The following is a 22255-nucleotide window of genomic DNA, read 5'->3' on the forward strand; positions in this document are numbered from 1 at the left end:
GTCTGAAATCGCATTAAATATTGGTGTAGACCTACTTTCAGGCTGCCTTTTGTATTTGCTTTTTCAAACTATCCTTCTTTCCTCATTCATTTCTACATGCTATCACTGGTCCTCAAAAGGAGAAGCAGCAACAGTTGAGATGTATTGTAAACCTTCAGAGGTTTCTGAACTGAACATTATGTCCTTGTCCCTACAACTCTTTTGTCCCAACCTAATTACACTACCCCATCCTACAAGAAGAGCTGTGAAGCTTCTTGGTGTGCAGGTTCTCTGCATCAGCTGTAAAAGACTTCTCTGGAGATCCGTCACGAAGATTAGCAGTTATTAAATGGCAGTATGCAATTTCATAGGTACTAAATTATGACATCAACACATGCATACTTAACTCCGTGACAGATGCCTTGTTCTCATTTTGATTTTCTGTGATGAGTTTAAGAAGTCAGCGCTGTTCCAGCACCCATGTTCAACACAGCTCACAGCCCATGGGAACATCGTAAACTTCATCCTCCCTACTCAGTTGAGCAACCAGACTCCACAGACTGCCTAGGCTCCAATTTGGCACATTGACTGGACTCGTATGACTCCTTATTCAACTAGAAATGCTTAATTAGCAATAACAACTTCACTGAAGTGATTAAACAGAAACATTAGAAATGAATATTTACATTTACTGTTACAACTTCCAGGTTTGTTCATATACAAATTACATTAAATTACATAAATAGAGAGAATTGGATACAACTCACTGGGAATATACCACATAAAGCTTTATACATTTGTACCCATCTTTTCTAAGAAATAAGAGTACCTCCTTTTCTGAGGTCATCAAGAGTGACATAGAGGAGCACAAGGAGACAACTGCCATAGGTACACAGAAATAAAGCAACACCGCAGTAGGTCTGCTTGAATACTTCTGGCTTGATCAAAATCCCCGTGCCTTTTCACTTTTCCACTACCATTTACAGCATCGTGTACTGGATGTACATTAAAATCTTTTGAGCAAGGCTAAAATTAAAGGGGTGATTATGGCGAAGAAGGGTGGTGATATGCCACAATGGCATGTTATTTCTTTAATCATAAAATTAACAAATATTCACTTAGAAGTGTAAGGTAAAAGCCTTTACTTGGATCTGTCCCAACATCATTCAGGGAGACTTACAGTTACAGCCTGATTCTGAATTTGTTTTCTTTCCTAATGTGCCTTTTTTTCCTAGCATTTGCATTTTCTTGCTCGTCTTTAATTAACTTCTTTCTGTGCTCATAAACTTGGAGAGGATTTTCTCTAAGCTCTCACATCTCTAGCTTATATTAAGACATTTTAAGCTTTAAACCTCTCATAAATTTAATGTATATAAACCATTTTAGAAAGACAGAAAAGCACTAGCAAAATGCACTCAAGCTGAAAATTTTTACATGAACTTTCTATTTGACACAACTTAAAACTTATTTTAACATGTCTTAAGAACCCCTGAATGGGCCCAATCACAACAACACTTTATTCCCTACAGAGTAAAATGAAGCAAGCTGGGAAAGGACGGGGAGCATAGGGGATGGAACAGGAAGAGCTAATCCAATCTGAAGCATAAAAAGACTGCAGTAAACACAACGTTTACTTCAGGGAAAGAGCTTTTTGAGTCTATTAAATTAAGAGGCTGAGCTACCAAAACATGCTGGGAAAAAATCAACATTATAAAGACAGCACAGCTATAGTGATGGTAATGCTTATGGGCAATTGTTTCAAAATAAGCACAGTGGTTTAAGAAAAGAGATGCTTCTCTGTGGTAAATGGTGGACCTGACTTTAAAATTTTCTCTCTGATTATCTGTATTGCTCTTATTTTGAAATATTTGTTTTTATCTACAGTGACAGCGCAGTTCTCTTCTACTTGCTGTCTAATCCATAGGGTATTAGTAGTGCAATGTTGAACGTTACCTCCTTTCCTGGAAGTACCAGGATTTCTAGAACTTGACAGAAGTAATTCCTAAGTAAAACTTTCTCTTTTAATCTGGTACTTCAGGAGGACTGAAGATACGTCTCCTTACTGTCTCTCCTTCCTGCTCACCTCCTCATTTTTCCCCACTGGATGAAGAAACCTGAATGCCATAAATACCAGCTGAATACATGGCACAACAGACATAAGAGTTGCCTGCCCCAAGTGGGAAAAGGAAAAAGACAGGCGTCCTGAGGATCAACTACACAGACCAATTTGGAGTCAAACCCAACCTTCGAACACTAGTTCCAGTTCTTTTCCTCCTTTTGAGGAAACACCACGAGCAATATGTGCACAAGAGCCTACCCAAGTCTAATAAGTTGCGTTGTTCACACTTCTCACTATCAAGATCATGGTAAGAAAAACAATGTATTGTGCAATACAGTCTAATTTATAACTTTATAAACAGTCTAATCTTGCAAAACACACCCTAAATCAAGTGAGCTGGTCAGCGCTGATGCACAGAAACAAAGCCCCGTGCTCACTGAGTGGCTGTGTCAGAGGCCTGGAATAAGGTGATGCTCCTTGTTTGAGCTCAGTGCTTCTGTTTATTTGCTGAACGTTGCCTGTAACAACAATTCATTTGAACACAGAATTTATAAAAAAAAAAATACTGGGAAAAACACTGCTTCCTGAGCCACCGGTTTTTACATTACTGTGGCAGTGAGCAGGATGAAATCTCTCTCCATATAACAACGAACTGAAATGGATTGGCAGAGGATACACAGCTACTAATTCCCCTTTTTAAATTATGTGAGTCTACATCTGTTGTTAAGGGACACATTAGGATCTCAATTTCAAGATGAGGAAAAAAATTTCCCTGTTGTCAGGCTGCACTGATTCTCTCAGATTTCGGCTGGGACCCAAACAGACAGGAGGGGCTGACAGGAGGGGTTCCTGCCCATGCTGCTAAAGCTCCTGCCCTCCAGCGATACCACACACGAAGGCTGTAAGGAGCAAAAAGCGATTGCTCTGCAACCACTGCAGCCTTCCTGACATTTATTTGCAATTAGCCAGCCATGGTGCTGGTGCTCCAGACATGGCTTTTGAAGCAAGGAGGTGCATCTCGGAGCACGATGAGTGCTCACAGCTGAGAAGCCTACAACCTCTGCAGGGGCTGCTGCTCGAAAAGACAAGCTTCAGCTCTCAGTGAGCACTGGGGCTGACTCTTTATCATGGAGAGATGCATAAATGAGCCCCCACCTACACTGTCTGCCGGTCCTAATTTTGTTTCTCACAGTGCCTTTATGCCACTTCAGCCCTTCCCTCCTTCCCTTTGAGAAGACGTAGAGACGATGTTGTCCTGGCCCTGTTTCAAGCAGATTTTAGAATGGGTCCTGAAAGCTTGGTAGTGTGAAAGCAATATGATCTGCCCCGTGGATATACAGAGTTCAGGCTTTCAATGAGAAAGATTTGAAAGCTGTAATGCTGTTACTGTATTCTCACCGTGAGATCTCATTTAGCAGACCTATATAATTTTGCTCTGAGGGACCTCCGGGCTGACTCAGCAACAAAAGAAAAACTTTGTCACTGGCCTTCTGTGCTGCCACCTAAAGTTCCTGTGTCTGGAAATACAAGCAAGATGTGAGCACACGTAACTCCCACAGTTACTGCGTGGTGTATGCATGCTGGCACTTTGGGTAGAAGGACATTACCAAGGAGAACCAAAGAGAAATTGAGGGTAGATGTGGCACCTTCTCCACCAATCTTACTTCCAGCCCATTCACAGCCTCATCAAAACATTCCTTTTTCCTGATGACCTGAAGACATTTAGCATGAGGATGGGCACTACGGGGAAGGCAAAAAGCCACTCTTGTTCTGACCTTGTTGCTCCCCTGCATAGCAACCAGCTTGCTCAGAGGTCTTCCAAAACTACTCAAATGGCCAGTCCCCATCCCCAAGAGCAGCATCACTGCTTTGCTTTCACTGATAACTGCACTGACATCTATGATCACATATCCAGCCAAAACAACTGTGGCACGTACACAAATCCATATGAGTCCATGTAGTTCCTGCCACTCTTTCCACATCAGCATCCCGCTTTCAGGACCACAGAGCTATCAGAAGCCCTCAGAAAAGCTGGGCAACCTTTACCCTTCAGCTTTGTTGGAAAAGCCCCCGCTGCCTCAAGATGGAAGTCTTCTCACTCATATCATTCCCTGTTACGCGGAACATGGAGTGATGTGAGCAGCTGCCACCAGTTTTATGATCTGCCTTTGGAAAAAAACAAGAGCTGGGAGACTAAACACGTAGAGAAGAACGCTGCTGCAGCTTTCAATACAATGCACCATGCAGTGTACACCAAATATTCCCAGGTGTTTAGCTGCTAGCTTGTACCAATGCATCCTTCACTGCCTATAAAGGCAACCTATGCCCATATATATCAGATATTTATAAACCAAAGCTGTCACAAGCCTGTCATTTACAGTGCTGCTGAGTAGGCAGATCCAGATTGAGTGCTGAATGTGCTCCCTGCCCCTCTGATCCCCAGTGCTGCATCCCAAGGCACACGGCGATGGGCACATTTCCCCCCAGGTGCCCATCTCTCGCCTAAGGGGCTCTATGAACAGCAGGGAGCTGCTGATGGCCTGCAGAAGGTCTCTGCTGCCAGCCCTGTGGCTGCAGGGCCACGACAGCCTGCCCTCCAACAACCTGTCCTTCCTACCTGCTGACATCCCCTGCACTGCTGCGGAGGCCAGGAGGCTCAACCTGGCTTTCCGTGTTCCCTGGAGGTAAACAGGAGGAAAAATAATCTTAAGGTACCGTCTCTAGAGGACATTTCAAATGGGAAAAAAAATATATAGCTAGGAAAGAAATGGAGTTCTCTGCAGGTGTCACTGAAAATATTATGCTATTACAGAAGCTGACAACCTATCCAGACCAGCGCTTTCCGAGACCATCTGAGAAGAAAGGTAGGTAACAGGAACAGCAGAGGCCCACAGAAGGGTAACCAAAATGCTGAAGATATTGAGAAGCCTTCCACATGAGTGCACTTGTTTCACTTTGAAGTTTTTAATTTAAACAGTGAGTTAGCAGAGGTGATTAGGCGTTTCTAGCCTTCAAACAAAAGCAGTGCTGCAACTGATGAGATTAAGATGTAACACCACTTGCAGCTGATAAAAAAAAAGAAAAAGAAAACAACTACAGAGTTCATGACTCATTTTACCAGAAGTTATAAGTGAGTATAAAACACAGTGGAGTTAAAGCACCGAGATGTTTCCTTATTGTGCTATTCTAAATAAAAACAACGGCAAAGGATATACAGCAACAGACCAACAAGGCTACAAAAATTTCATTCAAATTTGCATTGCTGCATAACTGAATGTGGATTTTGTTCATGTGATCAAAAAAAGCCAACATTATTTTACTCATTATTTAAAAACAAACAAACAAAAAAAACAGACAATTTCTTACAGTCACAGAGAAGATCCTGGACTACAGTGACTGATATCTGCCACTGTGCATTCCAAAAAAACCAAACATTTATTTTAAACTACAGCATGAGTCACAACAGCACCTTATGCTCTTCTCTCTAAATACAGAAACAACCCCCAGCTCAAGGAGTTTAAAAGGCTGGAGAAGTGGCAAAACAACAAAAAGGAGGGGCACAGTGTAGCCAGACATGCCTTGTACTCAGGCAGAGCTCGTGCTATGGGGGCTGTACATGTTAAGAAAAATCTACCCACTTCTCTACAACTTACCTTCATGAAGTGAACAGATGCAGTGCACAAACACAAGGTACAGTTTTACATAACCAAGCAACTGGCACAATACTTCACCCCACTACAAACAGACAGACCTATCTTTGGACAGAAGTTTTGCTCTCAGACTGAAATGCTGGTGGCTTTGATTTTTATGAGCTTAATTAATCACTGTGGCGGCACACTGTGTTTGGAGGAACATCTGAAGTACGTGTTCTTACAAAAATAGATTACCAGGAGTTATGTCTGGAAAGTAGTGAGATTTTTTCAAAACACATTGATTCTGAAAACACGTGTTAATTATAAAGTGCAACTAACAGAAATTTTAGCCTGCTTTTATTTTCTTACAGTTTTGCTGTACACTGACACACAAAAAGACTTAAGCCCTGCTACATGTACCTACCTACAGACTGCCAGCACACGTTGGGGCTAGAAAATCCGTTCTGTAGGAAACCTAACATTAAACTTCACTGCTGTCCAAGAGTACGTTTACTGAGGTGAGCTTTAAACAAGAAAATTGCAGCTCTCCAGACAACCTCCATTTGTCAATGCTTTTCTCCTCAGAGATCAAATAGTTCCAAGATCCTACAAGAGTAAGTAGCAAATAATCGATGTACTTGCTCACCATACACCTCATCTTCATTGACTTCTACCCTACAGAAAGGAAGAGCAGCCATTGTCATATTCCCCAGACATGCTGCCATCTGTCAAGTGTTGGCTATTGGCTAACACTGGCTTTCCAAAACTTTATTACCCAGTGCAGCTAATTATCCCTGGTGGAACTAAGCAATAGAAAGTTTTGTTATTGTTTTTATTTGGACATTACTTCTCTTGAACAGATTTTAAGCTGTGGGCAATGCTGTTCTCTGCTGTTCTGTTCTTTTGCTGAGTTCCCACTGGTCCAGCTCTATTGTTAGCAAAGCAAAGGAAAAAAAAAAAAAAACAAAACCAAAAAATCACTGGCTAGATTATTTCATATAGCAAAACCCAATTTACATTTCCTAACAGGAAATGTATCCAATTACCTCTAGGTTGTCTGTACCATGGTCTGCTACCAAGCAGTTTTATTTTGCTCAGCTCGTCTTTTGGAAATAATTTATAGAAATCTGTTTGCTGACATTTTGTTGCCAGAAATCAGCATTCGTTTCCTCCAGCATTTAACTCCACCTGGTTTTTGTTTTGTTCTTCCTTCTTCCAGCCCCCTGGCTTTGACGAGATCCTGAAGTTTCCCTTACAAATTTGGAGTCATGAGTAGAACCAGTATAGAACCAGTAAGACCCTTTACAGATCAAGGGAGCAAGGAGGCAACCTGTTACTGCAGTGGGATCCTACTGGTTAGCTTTGTGTAGGATGGCACACGTGTATGTTACTGACTATGGCACCATTTATCAGATTACTACAACTGAAAGCAACATTTGAAATCAAAAAGAAAGTAAGAAAAAAGGCAATTAATAGAAATACAGGTAATAAAATAGAAAATAAAAATTAGATTATATTAGAAATAAACTGATATGTAATTAAAATGTTTTGCATAATTCAAAAAAATAAAAACAGGATAAAAGATTATTGGATACTAATATTTGTAAATGCAAGATTTATAAAATCCATGCTTAGATTGAATGTGGAGAGATAAAAAAAGAACGGTATCAATTCAGAAAAGAAATATGTCCAGAAATGTTCAATAATATAGTGGAAGCTAAATGATCATATTTCTAACACGACAGAAAATACAGACAGATATTAATGGATCTAAAGAAATATGCCTGTAGGTTTGGGGTGTTGGGTGTTGTTTTTTTTTGAAAACAAACAATAATGTTTTACTTTAAAATGACAGCACATCAAAATTGCACACATTTCTATAATAGATTTCTGTGTTCTTATTCCCATTTGTGATATGTTGGTTTGAAAGATTGAAAATTTTGCTCTAAGGTGTTCTTGCAAATGGTCTCTCCTAAACTATTCCTGAAAATCCCTATAGATATCTGCAGGTACCATCTACATGCACAAAACGATGCAGCAGCATCTCATGTTCCATTCTATTTACATGTTTAAAAGCAAAACCCAAAAGTAAAACACATAAACAAGACAGGTTAGAAATTTATTTTGAAAATAAATTCTTCAAAGCAAGAGAAATTAGCTCTTAAGTTTATGACAGACCTGTAGGGAACAGTCACACCTACATTCCATAGGAGTCAAAAACACACAGTGATTTAATTTTTAGAACCACTAGGAAAGAAAGGAAGGGCTAAAATGAAATCATAAGGTCTCTACATATGTTTCTGTTCCTCTTACCTTGAGGGATGTGGTAAAACACAGAAAAGCCTGACTAGAGCAATCAGAGATAGGAAACTGTTTCCGACCCTAGAAGGATTAGATTAGCAACCTTCTGCCAGGGACACAATGAACTGAGGTGGGAGATGATAGTGGGCTACAAAATCATTTACGGCATAGCAAGTAAGTTGTCACTGATCACTCCCTCTCCGTTCACATGATTCAGAAGTTATTAATTTAAAAACAATCTTCAATACAGCATTGCTATGCTTATAGAAGCTTTCAATAGTTGGAGAAATGACCATGCACATGCAGGATCTTTGCAAATCCTTAAACAAAAACTTAACGATGTTTCTGAAAACATCACTGAACACCTACAGTCACATCGCCTGGGCATCCCACTTAGGTAAGTCAGCCAATTATTGATCTTTGATCTTTGCATCATCTTCAAGACGAAACTTGTCAACTATGCATTGATTAAGTAGGCTCACTGACCCCCTGGATAAAGACACAAGATACTGTAGGATTTGAGGTTCTCCCACCTGTGTTTCTGCCAACAAAACATACCCAGGAATATTCTCTTCACTTTGATCTATCTAGCCTGCAAAGGATTCAGAATTAAAATTAAATAAATCAAAGTAACATGAAATATATGACAATCAACACGGCTCAGTTTGGGAATCTTGGAAAAGCTGGGCTCACTCAGTCCCAAGGTACCATTCATTAGTCTAAATGAAATACTTGCTTGAATTTGAGAAATTCATGTTTCATTTGTTTCATTTTCTCACCTTTGGACAAACAGCTACCTGACAAATTTATCCCGATTTGCCTTCTTTAATCTCAGCCACTCTGGGTAGCTGTTACGTGTTGTTTAAGCAGAGGACTATTACACAAACACCTGTGCTAAATAATTTCCTGATAGCAATGTCTGACAAAATCCAAAAGGATGAGTTAGTGGACTGAAGATCATCAGTGTACCTCAGATTTTAATTCAATGGGATTTATGTAGCTATATACCCTGTATACCTTAATAAACATTGCCATACAGTATTTAACAACCCTCAAGAACTCTCGTTCCTTACCTCTTGCAACAACTGTCAGTAACTGGACAACACTGCCTGCTTCTGACAGGCATTTAACTCAAGAAGAAGGAAGACAAGCAGCAGATGCAAATGAATTACATTCCTGCAAATTCACCTTATTTTTCAGACTGTAGTCCAACCCTTGTAATTCCTAAATCCGATAGTAGATTACATGCTCTCCAGCATGGGGAAGAAAAGTGGCCCAAATTTCAACTCTCAAATAAGTTTTAGCTATAAGCTTCCAAATGCCCATCACATTACCTCTAGCATTTCGCAGGAGCTGAAAGAGCAAAGCTCTTTGGAATATTGTTAACAGCACTGAACGTCCTATTCAGACTACTCAGTCTGGGTCAGTGGTTTTCTCGGTGACATTTATTTGACAGGAGTACAGTGATGCCACCTCTGTGGTCAGTGAAGCTCTGCATCCCAGCTGATGCTTTCTCTGCTAAAACACAGACACATCACCCTCAGGAAGAGGCAGCAAACCTGCTGCAAAGGACTTCCAATATTGGATACTCACGTATCCAAAGCCAGACCTTTCACCTTCTGGTACAGCCAGCCCTTGGCATCGGATTTCCTAACAGAAACCAGGCAGTTCCCAGCAGTTCAGCCTCTAAAGGACTTTCTCGTTGACCATTAATCTCACCAGCTGAGATGCAAGTACACTGAAGGTTCGGAAGAAAACTTCAATTAAACATTTTTTCATTGAAGTACTAATCTGCTGAAACTAAAGCTACCTGCAGGAATGAGGCTATTTTGGATATAGGCCTTTCTTGCATATATATAGATAGATAGATATAGATATATATAGATATATAAATAAATAAGAAAACTTGAAGAATTTTTCTGAAAACAGTACAACTACCCACCAGAGAAGCTCCCCTGTTCCCAGACCTTAGAGGGCATGTGCCTGACAGATCACGCTCGCTGTTCTTCCTGGTCTGACCCTCAGTGCAGGGAGGAAGGAAAACTGCAAACACCGATTGCATCACTTCAAAAGAAAATGTGAGGTCCTTGGGCTGGGAAAAAGTCCTCTGCTGTGCAGAAGGTGAAGGAAAATTATTGGTGTCAACTGGGGTTCTGTGATCTCTTCCCATCTACTCTAAGACCTATTTAGAAATGGGGTTTCACTGCAGTTTGAGCTTTAAAGGTCAACTTCCCACATACCCTTAGCTTAAGGCTTGGTGTGTTTTAGTTTAGCTTCGAGCGCAGTGAAAGAAGATCATTTCAATTTCCTAATGCCTAAAGTGCCCTATTATCAGATTAAAAGCAAAGTACAAACAGCAGCACTTGGGTGTCTGCTGACATGACTTACACTGAAAATTCAGAAATCAAATGAATGTGCAGGGACATATTATGAAAGAGAGAACATAAAAATAATTATTTGTGATCCCCATTGTCTGTACTTACTGTCTTACACCAGTTAATGGACTTTTAACCTCAAAATCGTGATGTAGAGTAGGAAGGGTAGCAGGTATTTGAAGGGACTGCTTCCAAAGACATAACAATTACAACAAAGGTTATATAAATAAACTGAAACATTTAAGAAGAAGAAATTCAGTCATGGAGAATAATTTAATCACAGAGTCACACAACTTATTCCACTAAATCTCCCCCAGTATACTGCTAATGAGCAACCCCACTGTTCACTACTCCATCCAGTTAGAGCTAATCTGAGTGAAAATACCAGTACTGGTAATGTGCAGGAGAAACAAACCCAATCCAACACACTATGTCTCACATGATGAAAGTTGCCAGGAGTAAACACCAGATAAACTCTAAAGCACCCGTTTCCCAAATGGTAACTCATACTAGGCAAAGTACACGGTCCAAGCCTCCAGCACGAGCACCCGGTAAAGCTTTACAAATGCATTTTCTATCAACCACAAGCATCAATGCAAGACTTGGGAAAGCCTCTTTGGAATGTCCTGGCCCTACAAACTTTGAGACAGAGTAAAAAGCATGTCAGGTCTGATCTCTGAAACGCCTTGGCAGGGCTGCCCAATAGGTTAATAACCACTGCATTGTGTTTTAGGTAATTTCCCAGAGCTTGTTATAACACAGGGAATTTTAATTTATTTTCTGTTGGCACTGTAACAAATGAATAGGAACTGCAGATGTCCGCAGCGAGTTCCAGGGTGACCAGGCCTGAAGGATCTGAAGGACGCCATGGCAGGCCTAGGGCCCTCTTGGCTCTTGAGCTTTCTCCCTTCATTAACCTGCCCTCATTAACCAGTCTGCTTCCAGCAGATCACACACAGATGTGTGCCAGGCTCCCTGAGCATTAGGCAGTTGAGGGGCAGGCAACTCCTTCTCACTTTGGAAGCCGCACACACAGCCAGCTTCAACTACTCCCCTCTTTGCAGCCGCCATCCCTCGGGCCTCCCTCTCCAGCCCCACATGCCCTCCTTAGGGCAGCCCCTCAGCCCCTGTCCCGCAGCTGGCAGGAGAGGTGGCTCAGTCCCTCCTTGCCCCGAGTTGGTGTTGTGGAAGTGCACACTACACGAGGAATTACTGGCCTGCCAGAACTCCTGATGCTCTCCTTGTTTTAGGAGTTACTCAGACTTTTAAGTTGGAAGGGAAGAGATCTTAAGGACAAACTTTTCTTCCCTACAATGGTTCAAACGGTGGGTCAGGGCAGGCCTTATTTCTTTCCTTATTTTTTCTGATCACCCTGCTTTTGCTGATACATACATAAACACCAGACTCTTGTGTGACCATGTCCACATTTTCTCCTTCCTCTAGGTACTGAGTGACTCTAGACTGGGTCACCAGGCGGGCGCACAAAGCACGGGTATCAAACAGCTGCAGGGGGAACCGTGGCGTGCCAGGAGTGCATACAGGTGCAGCTGCCCTTCTTATTTTCTGCAAAAAATGACTTCTGTCAACACAGGCACGGACGGCTACTGTGCAAGACACCACACAAGGGGCCAGCTGCTGGAGGGCAGCCAAGTTACAGAGGATCTGAGAAGCATTCACGTATGCTTTGTTCCATGCTAACTCATAGCAAAAGAGAGCTTAATTCACTTTACAACAAGATTGCAGAACACTCCTGAACTGACCGGCTAATTCTCTGCAGGAGGTGTGCTGTGTCAACGCAGGGCAAGAGAAGTGAGCCTGTAGTAAGCCCCCTGCATTGCCCTGCTCTAATAATCCACACAGAGATTCGGAATCTAAAATTGGATTTGGAGATGTGGCTGACCTGCTGATTAGTGATGGTTTTGCGCCCTACGGTCTCTACAGTACCTGAACGATTACTGAAGGACATTACTGAGCCGAAAGATACAGACTCCTATTTCTCTAAGGTGTCTGTAGGAATATTCAAAGAAAGGAGCTAATTTTTTTTTTTTGTGCCCATCTTCAGAAAATAAATAAGGTTACACTCCCCACGAATAACAATGATGTGGAGGATTCCTTTGTGGACAAATCACATATGTAAATACTCACCTATTCACACACCTGGTAGTAAAATCAGAGATTTCTAGGTAAACGTGTAGACTTTCTGTAAAGTATCTTTTTTACTTTTAATTAAACATTCCTGAAAATTATAACCACACAGTGAAGACTGAGGGGATGAAGAGAACATGCATTCTTATAGGACATTATCGAAGCATCAGTTAAACTGCTTTTGTTTGATGGACTCTTCCATGTTGACTTCTCTTGCAAGATTATTACCATTGACAAAGGACAGGAAACAGCGACAATCTTTTCACCTCAGCAAGTGCAATTCTGGAAAGGATTCCCATTAATAGTTAAATACTATTTACTGGTTCCAAGTTTCTTCTCATGTATAAATTCCCATCACAGCAAAGAGCACTAGTTGGCAGGATATGAATATAAAAAGATAGCTTGAATCCCCATCAAATACTGTGCTATTTATTATATCATTTAGATTAAGATAACCTTCTCATCGCCGCAGCATTACTGGATTGCCTTCTGCTTCTGCGTCGCAACAGGCACATACCTGACGGCTGACTTTTAACAAGCTGCTATTGAATAACCACAAGAAGAAAACAAAAGCAGAAATCCTATCTAAAGCTGGCATGAAATTAAACCATTCAATGTAAAGCTGCTGTGACATTATAATTCGTGTTGTAGAGATCTGTTCACCAGAAATTTCAGCTGCAGTGAACAAGACCCTCTAGGCTTATGCATACAAAGCAGTTGCTGTGTCACCTGTTAAGCTTGTTGTATTAGGCTCATGAGGAAAAACTGAAACTCATATTTTGCCAGCTTTAAGCTGGAAGCCAAGGGTAACATTTTTTTTTTTATTTTTTTTTCCCCCCAACACAACTAAAAGCAGATTCAGAACATGACAATGAAGCAACCTAGGGATGTGAGAAATGTTCACGTGGCTGCCTGCTGTGCAAAAGTGCCTTAAAGAGAAGGTAAGGATGTGACATGGTGGATGGGACTGGAAGGACAGTATAGAGACTATTTTAATGCTTTTGTTTTTCTTTCAGTGAAACAGTTTGTATTTTGTCTTCTGAAAAGACATATTGGCCCTCTAGGCCACAGGGAGCCTCAGGGAACAGACCTTTGCTTCTGGAAAATATCAGCAAACACCGGAACAAAATAAATCATCCTAGGGTTATCGTGGCTGGCAGAGCAGATTAACAGAAAACCACCCCACAACAAAATACAGAGCTGCAGGACCAGAAGTCTGCAGCGTGCAGCTTTTCTTTTTTCCAACCAGCTGGAGCAGGTAAAGGAGAAGAAGCCAACACCACTGCCTGGCTCCTCTTTTTAGAGATGTTTGCTTGTTGGCTTGGTTTGAAAGAGAAAAACCAAGGTGCTCTGCACTGACCTTCACATTAAAAGGAGTGGGACACCATGAAGCATGAAGAAGGCTCTGTTACCAGTTTCTAAATCCTGCTGGAAAAACTTTGCCACAGAGGACACTTGGGGAATGAAGAAACTACGGGAGAACTGTTGCACTCTGATAAGCACAAAATGAAAAAATGAGTGGAAAGGCTACGCTAAGAGACTCAATCTACCCCAGTATGAGGAAGGAGAGCAAGACCAGTACCCTCAGGTAACCTCTCGCTATTGAATATACACATTCCTACTGAAATGTACACTTTTACAACATATTAACTGTAACCATGTACCAGGGATAATATAACCCATAAAAAAAAAAAAACAAAACAACTGATTTAGAAATTAAACCAAGATATTCCATTAAAAAAAAAAGTTCTTTTAAACCCCCAAATACAACATTTTGTCTACTGTTTTATAAAAGTTCAGAACATCAGAATCATTAATTCACACAACAGATGCTTCAGTTCCAACACGGAAAATGCTATGTACCACATTCAAAGTCAGTATACTTTACTTTCTATGTACTCTTGAGAATTCTTCCTACTACAGCAATCCCTCTTAGTTCAAGTACTCTTGCTTTAAACAATGCAGGCCAGTCAATACAAATCACTGTATTGGCTGTCTCACTGCGAGCTCTCATCAGTCACAAGGCAGTTATTTAAACTACACTTGGGATTATCTATTAAATAATTGAAAGTGATAAACGACTTGGAGTGGGGGGCATCAACAACACAATTAAAATATGTATAAAAACCTGCAGTGTCTGCCATACAGTATTTCAAAAATGTCCAAACGTACTTTATACCATTACGGGAACTGTGGAATCTCGTGTTTTCCTATGAGCTGATTCACTCTTAGTTGTGCATTTCTAGAAAGAAAACTTGGCATGCCTTATACAAAATATACCCAGACACATACCTTTAAAGATCACCTTGCCAATACGTCCAGTAATACTCAAACCAGTGTGCATGTGTTCTTGCCACAGAAGGGAGACAAAATAATAATTTGTTCTTAACTCTAAATAAAACTGGTCCAGATGTGGATTGACTATAGTCACTGAATACTTTTTCCACTACAGTAACACTGAAATGGAGAAAAGACATTCCTGCTAGTATAAAGTCAACATAATACAGAAGCCTAGTAAGTAAACTTTGTATTTCATGCCAACCTATGACATCAAAGCTGCAGAATATATCACACACACTTAACATATGCTTCTCTTTGGGCCATTTCATTTGAATTTTCAAAAGCTACCTACTCTTAAGCACAAAATTAAATAGCAATTGAGAATCTGAATATATTAGCTAAACTGTACTGAAACTGTGACAGTGTGCCTAGACTTTATTAATTTATATCTCATCAGAAAGAAGGAGAAGAAAAAAGAATGTAATCTTTGCTATCTCTGGAGCGGGTTGAAAAGAGAAAAACATGTCACCAGCATGGACAGTTTTAGAAGAACATTCATTAAAAATGTGCACCTTCTTGCAAACAAAAACAGTGAAATGTTATTCAATTTGATAAAAAAAATACTGTTTTGGAGTGTTTAGCTTTGATTACACTGTTCACATCTTTCATTTCTATCTTATTTTCTCTGTGCTCTCTGAGAAGCTGAGGCACTTCACCTTGCTTTTACTTTGCACTGAACAAAAGTTGAAAATCAAATAGAAATATTTAATATTATTGCCAGAATTTAAAACATTTGAAAGGTTCTGATATGAGGCCTATGCTACCAAACACTAGGCATTCATTATCTGGACACCATTATCATTAATTAACATAAGTATTCTGGGTATCTTGCCTAGGAAGAGCTGAGTTTCATTACAGACATACACAGTTCTCTCCAGCAACACTGGAGCTCAGGGAACAGATGCTTATGTCTACATTGCAGACATCTCATGATTAATGAAATTAAGTGCATCATAAAGGCAGTAGTAGCAAACATTTATGTCTTCTATCTGATGATTTCACAAACTCCAGTTGTACAAAGGTACAATTCTGCCATCACTACTGTTGTCTGGCAAGAAAAAATGGATGACCACGTTCCCTCTCCATACCCCAAACTTCCTTCCATCAGCTCAAATGGCTAGGCAGAAGCTGAATATCAGATCAGAGCACTGATCAAAGGTGGTGGGGAGGATTTTTTGATGGGTTATTTATCCTTCTGTCAGATCAATGGCATTAACTTACACCCTGCATCTGTACAGTTGCTGTACCTGAAACAGATTGGTATCAAAGAAATAGCAAAGAGAAGCTTCTTCCCAGATCAGACTGAATTTACTGCAGTTTCTTAAGGTTAACCATGCACAGTAAGATTTACTACATAGCAAAGAGAAGTTGTTCAGACAAAGGACACAGAATTTCAGTTCTCATCATACTGGGCTTCGCAAGGTATCAGCTTGAACTAGTAATGCAAATAATTTCTTATTTTTACCCAATTAACACTCTCCCTGTTTTGATTTGGTAACATTTTGGAGAGGACTGAATTTTCATGACTGGCAATAGAAGCAATGAGATTCCTTCCACCCTGAAAGGAGGGAAAAAGTTTCACTGTTGTCCTAGATGAAAATACATGGGGTAGCCATGGCTGGAAATGCAAAAATGATTGGCAAGCAAACAAAACAGATACAAAGTCAAGAGTTGGTATAAGGCTAAGCGAAATCTTGCCATTAAGCTACTGTCATTATGCTATTACAACTTATTTTCAGATTTTTGTCTCCTGAGAAATTTCACATCCATCATCTTGAATTCTTCGGAGGCTTACACAATTAACAAATAGCCAATAGCTCGTAAAACAGGACATTCTTTCATTCTTTATAATATTCTAATAGTTGCTAGGTTCTTAAGATTACCAATATTAAACTGAAGGAGGGCATTTGCTATATAAAAACGTCTAATCTCATATAGGCCATCTTAATACTAAGTTTGCACATACAGCAAATCAACACTCAGCTTTCTGTACACAGGGAAGTTTGTTCACCTTTAACTGACCTACACAGTTCTGCTCTGCGTTGGTAATATCGAAGAAATACTCTGCTGGTTTTGGTAGGCGTAAAACTGTAGCAGAAGTATTATGAATCATCATACTTATTCCTAATCATCTTTTTCTTAATTTACAATCTTTCATACTGAAGATTAAGAAGTAATCATGTTGAGGAAACAATTGCACTGGAATAAGAGGTGTCTATAGTGCTCCAAATGATTATGTTTGTAACACCTTTTAAATGAAATTTAAAACTTTTTCATCACCGACTGTGGACAATTCACATTCTCAAATGATTGAATTCAAGAGGTTAAACTACCTTCCTAAAAACCACTTTCTTTTCCTTTTTTTTTTTTTTTTTCTTTTTAATAATTATTTTCATGTATTTAATTTCAGTAAGATAGCACAGGAGAGCTATCAAGAACTCCAAAAAAGCCCCGTTAACTACTGCAGTCCAGTGGCAAACACCTAGTTAGCTGCGTATCATTAAAACCTCAACACCCAAAGAGGCTATATCCTAAAGTCAAGTAGAATAATCACTGAAGAAGCAGGACTGGATTGTATTACAGAACATCAGCTGTAATATCCAAATGGCTATTTGGACTAATCTGGACTTGCAACACATCACAGAAAGGAAAATTGGCTTCACTGAGTCATTTCTCATGAGAAAAAATGTCCCAAATTAATCTCGTTTCATTTGCAGAAATAAAACCTCATGCAATTTCAGTGAGAAATTCCTTCTTTTTGAGCACATTTCTGTTTCCTAAGTGAAAACAAATCTTACAGTCTTGTCCACATTCCTCTAAACGTACACGAAGCTCGTTTCCTGTAGAGCCATGACCACAGTACCTTACCTCTCTACATATCTCTTTTACCCCCCAACTTTTCATTTGTCTGCTTGGATGGAAAGCAGTTTGAGCAGCAGCACCCTTCCGCTGCCTGGTAATCTGCAGTTTGGGGATTTCCTAAGCTGGAGACATAGAAGTACTCACCACTGTGCTTAGTATTCACCTGTAATACTCTCAAAAAAAAACAAAACCAAAAAACTTTCACCTGCACTTATTCTCCATGAACACATTTTACTTGTTTTATATTTATATTTTAGGCCTCTACAATATCCCATGGATCTGAATTGCTTATGTTTCCTTTTGTTTTAAACTACCTGCCTGTTAATTTTACCAGGATGCCCTGATGCTTTAATTCCAAGAAACGGTGAGAAAACAGCCTTTGATGACCTTTTCTCCGTCACCAAGATGTTATATAACAACTTAATCTTTACTTTTACTCACCTCATTCCAGGGTGACAATCCGGTGTATTAGCTTCTCCTCCACCCCTGTACAGAAGACATGATATATCCTGCTTAGCCTTCTCTACACCTGTCCTGTTTCTGCCCTGTGAACAATTTTGACTACATGAATCTCTAAGTGACTAAAACTTTCCACGGAAACTGAGCAGAATCTAGAGGTGACAGCAGAAAGATGACTCTATTTCTTATGAATTTCATTTATCTCGTGTTTGGTCCTCCCAGAGGCACTTTCCTCCGACAAAGTCCTACCTTTCAAGTAAACAAGAAAAAGCAGGGATAACAAAGATATAAGAAAATTGCTTATTCGCTGTGGACATAGGATTAGAGGAAAACTGTATGTCCTGATGATATACCTTCTGGCCTCAGGCCACAACCTCCTAACTGAATTACGACTAGTCGAATGCAATGCCATACCCATCTTCTCCTTCCTTTCAGTAATTTCTCACCTGCTTGTTCTTATAATACGTGTTACCAGGAAATGCACTTGGATACTAGCTCTGCCTAACAGCAAATGGCCAATTTTTACATTTCATGACTTTGACACGGAAAATACTGTTGCCAGTTCCCCTTTTCTGTATCATTTCATTTTTTCCTTGGAGTTTTGAGAGTCTGATTTCCAAGAAGTTCTGTTGGGGGAAGAAGGAAAAAAAAAAAAAAAAAAAAGGCTACAACAAAGACAAGCAATCTGGTTCTGTTCTCCTCGCACAAGGAAGCTGAGAGACATAGTCTGCACCCTCCAGCTTAGCATCAGTACCTTCAAGAACTGCTTGGCTTCGATCTCACCTATGAAAATATCACAGCTAAAATATTAAGTTCAAATCATTGATGGGTATAAAGAACCTACAGCTCATTAGTGGAGCCATGACAGGAGAGGTGTGGGGTCATCCAGAGATTTCAACTGACAGTAATGTTTTGGTTTTCTGGTACATGAAGCCTATGGAGCACAGCACAAAGAAGGCACAAGTCTTCCATACGTCTTGTCCTTGACATTTTCCCTGTGGTATGGAAACTTCTCCGTGATTCCATCTGGTTCTACAGTTATGGTGTACTTGAAAACTTCCCTTGGTGAAATAACGCAGTCCAACAATATGTCTTTTCTATGTTCCAAAACGTAAAGTTAGAGTCACTATACCCTAAAGCTTTGCTCAATTATAGGGTATAGAGAAGCACTCTAACAGGGGCTGAGCTTTGTTTCCAGCATTCAGATAATGGAACGAAAAACAGAACACCTTATCCACTGGGCTCTGAACTTCAGCACCACTCAGAACAAAGTATTTCATGGGCTCTTCTTTTTTTTCTGCTTTTTCTGCACTAAAAACGTCAACTCCAATTACGAGATGATTCACTTTTTCTTCTGGCTGAATGAGTTCACCCATACTTATTCTTACCTTTATTTGACTGTTTATCTGCACGTGCTTGAAACAGTTGCAGCACCCAGGTTGTTCCACACCAAGACAAAAACAGGTGATGTTTGACTTGTGACCATATCATGGAGCACAAGGTGATAGCAGACGTAGTTCAAACTTCTGGTAAGAGCTCACTGATGCTCATTTGCTCTCTAACATCACACGTGCATTTGCAAATAAGCCATACAAAGGCTGTGGCTGAAAAGGAGCAGATGATATATTCTTCATAGCATGTCTAAGCTGGCAGCAAGTAAATGAATGTTTTGATTTAATGAAGTTGCAGTTTCATTCAACACAAGTACAGCTGACTCTGGCTAGCATCTGGCTTAAAGGAAGTTTCTACTTCTTTCTCATTTTATTACTCAGGCACAAGTTTAATGAAAACGAAGTCAAAATGGTGACTTGTATGTTAGTGAAGTTAAGGGTGATTAAGATAAGCAGGAAGTGAAAGGGAACATGGAGCCGTAGAACAGCAAAGCAATGAAATAACTCCTACTAGTAATATAACTCAGACATGATTTTAAAACAGACAGAAACTCCTGAGGCAGCAGCAAATAAATCAAAGAGGCTACAAGTTCAAAAGCTAACTCTGTAGATATGATTCAAAGACTGCATGCTGTCAAGTATCAAGAGTATGCAGTACTTTTGCAATAATCTGGCCAAAGGGTTAATGTAATAAATGGTGACAAGCTCACGCAGCCAACATGATGAGAAATATAGACTCAACTTTGGCCTTAGATGTGTGCCTGCAACTCTCATTAATGTCAGGCAGAAGTAGATGCATGCGTCTGCTGTCAGAATTTGGCATTTACTATCAGAAAATCTTTTGAATGCATTTCCTTCATTACTATTCACAGTCTTCCATCTCAGCATGCATAACCAGATACAGCAACGTCCTTAAGCACTCCAGGAGTCTTCATTTATTTATACAATTACACTTGGCTGCTTCTTTTAGTATGCAAAGGAGGTTGGTATCCTGAAACTCAACCTAACTGGTGCTCTAATGGCATTTTAAGGGTACTTGAGAGCTATATGTACATACTCAACATACGTTTGGATGTTCATCCATTGCATGACCGTTCAACCATTGCACAAGGTGTTCCTCGTGTCTGTGTCAAGTGACAGAAAGCACACATGCATTTCTCATCATGTGGAAGGTGGGCAGCCACCATAAGGTAGGTACCCATCTGCTGAAGGGAACAAGCCCAAAAGCTTGTGCAGCATAGGTAGTGACAGAAAGCTCCTACTGCTGGCACTAAACAGAGTCAGACAGCTGCTCCACTTTTAAAACTGGGTGCAAAAAGTAGCAGATGTCCCATGGGAGAATGACCTCTTTGCCCCAGCTGCTGATGAAGATGCAGAACTACAGTTGGTGAGAGACTTCATCTTCTCCCTAGCTTTCCCAGTGTACTACTAAGGAGGCACCCTAACCACAATTCCTTTCCAGTAGAAGGGAAGCAACCTTCACACCACCTGTCGAGAAGCACCTCGGCACTTCCAGGGACAGTATGTGACCAATTTAACCTCAGCTGGGAATACTGTACTGTTGGGAAGCTTTTTCTCCAGCTGCAGGTGTTAACAGCAGAGTTTGGAGAGCCCATAATGTCCAGCAAAGTACTTCCCTGGAAGTGCAATAAAGTTGCCAAAGTGCAAATCACCAAGGACTTCCGCAGCTTACTGAAGTCAAGGCAGAACTGGGATTACTAATAAAGGCTAATAATAATAATGAGACATTTGACAACGAGTTGATTGTGCCAGCAGGTAAGGTACCACCTTGCTGTCTTTACGTGCTGTTTCTAGTATTCAAGGAGCTCATTTGCTCAGTTGGATATTACAGCACACTGAGCATAGCAAGTGACATGGACCTGACTTAGAACATAAAAGCACACAGAGAAAAATCTGCTAAAAATAACTATAATCTTCTCCCAGTGCATATATTCTGCTTATTCTTTTCTTAATTAAGTTGACTGTTTCATACAGCAGGCTGGTGCTTGCTAGTGAAGACATTTTATCACATCCCAAAGTTGACATGGCTGCTCAACCAGATGATTTGTAGGTGGCACTACTTTACAGAGGGATCCCTCATGATTTGAGCCTGATCCTCGCTACTGTTCAAATAATTTGGTAGAAGAGCTCCTAATCATCCGGAGACTGAACTACCGATACAAGGAAAAAAATCTAATCTAACCCTCAAAAATACACCAAAGCTTTTGAATAGACCTTGCCACTACGCGTAGAAAAGGAAGAGAACATTTTATAATAAGCTGTACTTTCCGGGAACTGCTACGAGAATTACTTGCAGCAGGAAACTTTGGGATGAAGCTAAGTAATAAATATAAAATGAAGCTAGAACTGCAGGAGAGAAAATGAAACGCCGCAAATACAGTAGAAGGGAATTATGTGCCTAAAGAAGCGAATATACATTATAGATTCTTTTAAGATTTTTTTTTCCCATGGAAAAACAACACTGTGATAGGTCTTACAAGCCAAGAAACATTCTCTGCCCAAACAAGGTTGAATTTTTATAGAGCGAGGTAATTTATGGTCTCCAAAAGAAACCACTGTAATCATTTAGTCTGACCTCCTGCCTAAAACTATTCAATTTCACCCGCTCACCTGTGCACCAGAACTGTAACACTGTTGAAAAAAGCTTCTCTAGAGAAATCCATGCCTGACTGAAAGACTCCAGGTGACAGA

The 22255-nt window shown here is 40.2% G+C and overlaps 1 long non-coding RNA gene across 2 annotated transcripts in view; it reads right to left on the minus strand.

Annotated features, from left to right (window-relative positions):
* Positions 1–643: 643 nt before the first annotated feature.
* Positions 644–22255, minus strand: part of LOC137859896 (uncharacterized) — an 80891-nt gene continuing 59279 nt past the window's right edge. The window contains exons 2-3 of one of the 2 annotated variants that reach the window (XR_011098635.1): positions 4656–4716; positions 644–4204 (exon numbers count right to left, since the gene is read on the minus strand). This is a non-coding gene — a long non-coding RNA (uncharacterized lncRNA). Of the gene's footprint in view, positions 4224–4655; positions 4717–22255 lie in introns of both variants that reach the window. The other variant, XR_011098634.1, reaches the window with a different exon arrangement.

The sequence above is a fragment of the Anas acuta genome, chromosome 7 (genome assembly GCF_963932015.1).
Source record: "Anas acuta chromosome 7, bAnaAcu1.1, whole genome shotgun sequence".
Taxonomy (NCBI): Eukaryota; Metazoa; Chordata; class Aves; order Anseriformes; family Anatidae; genus Anas; species Anas acuta.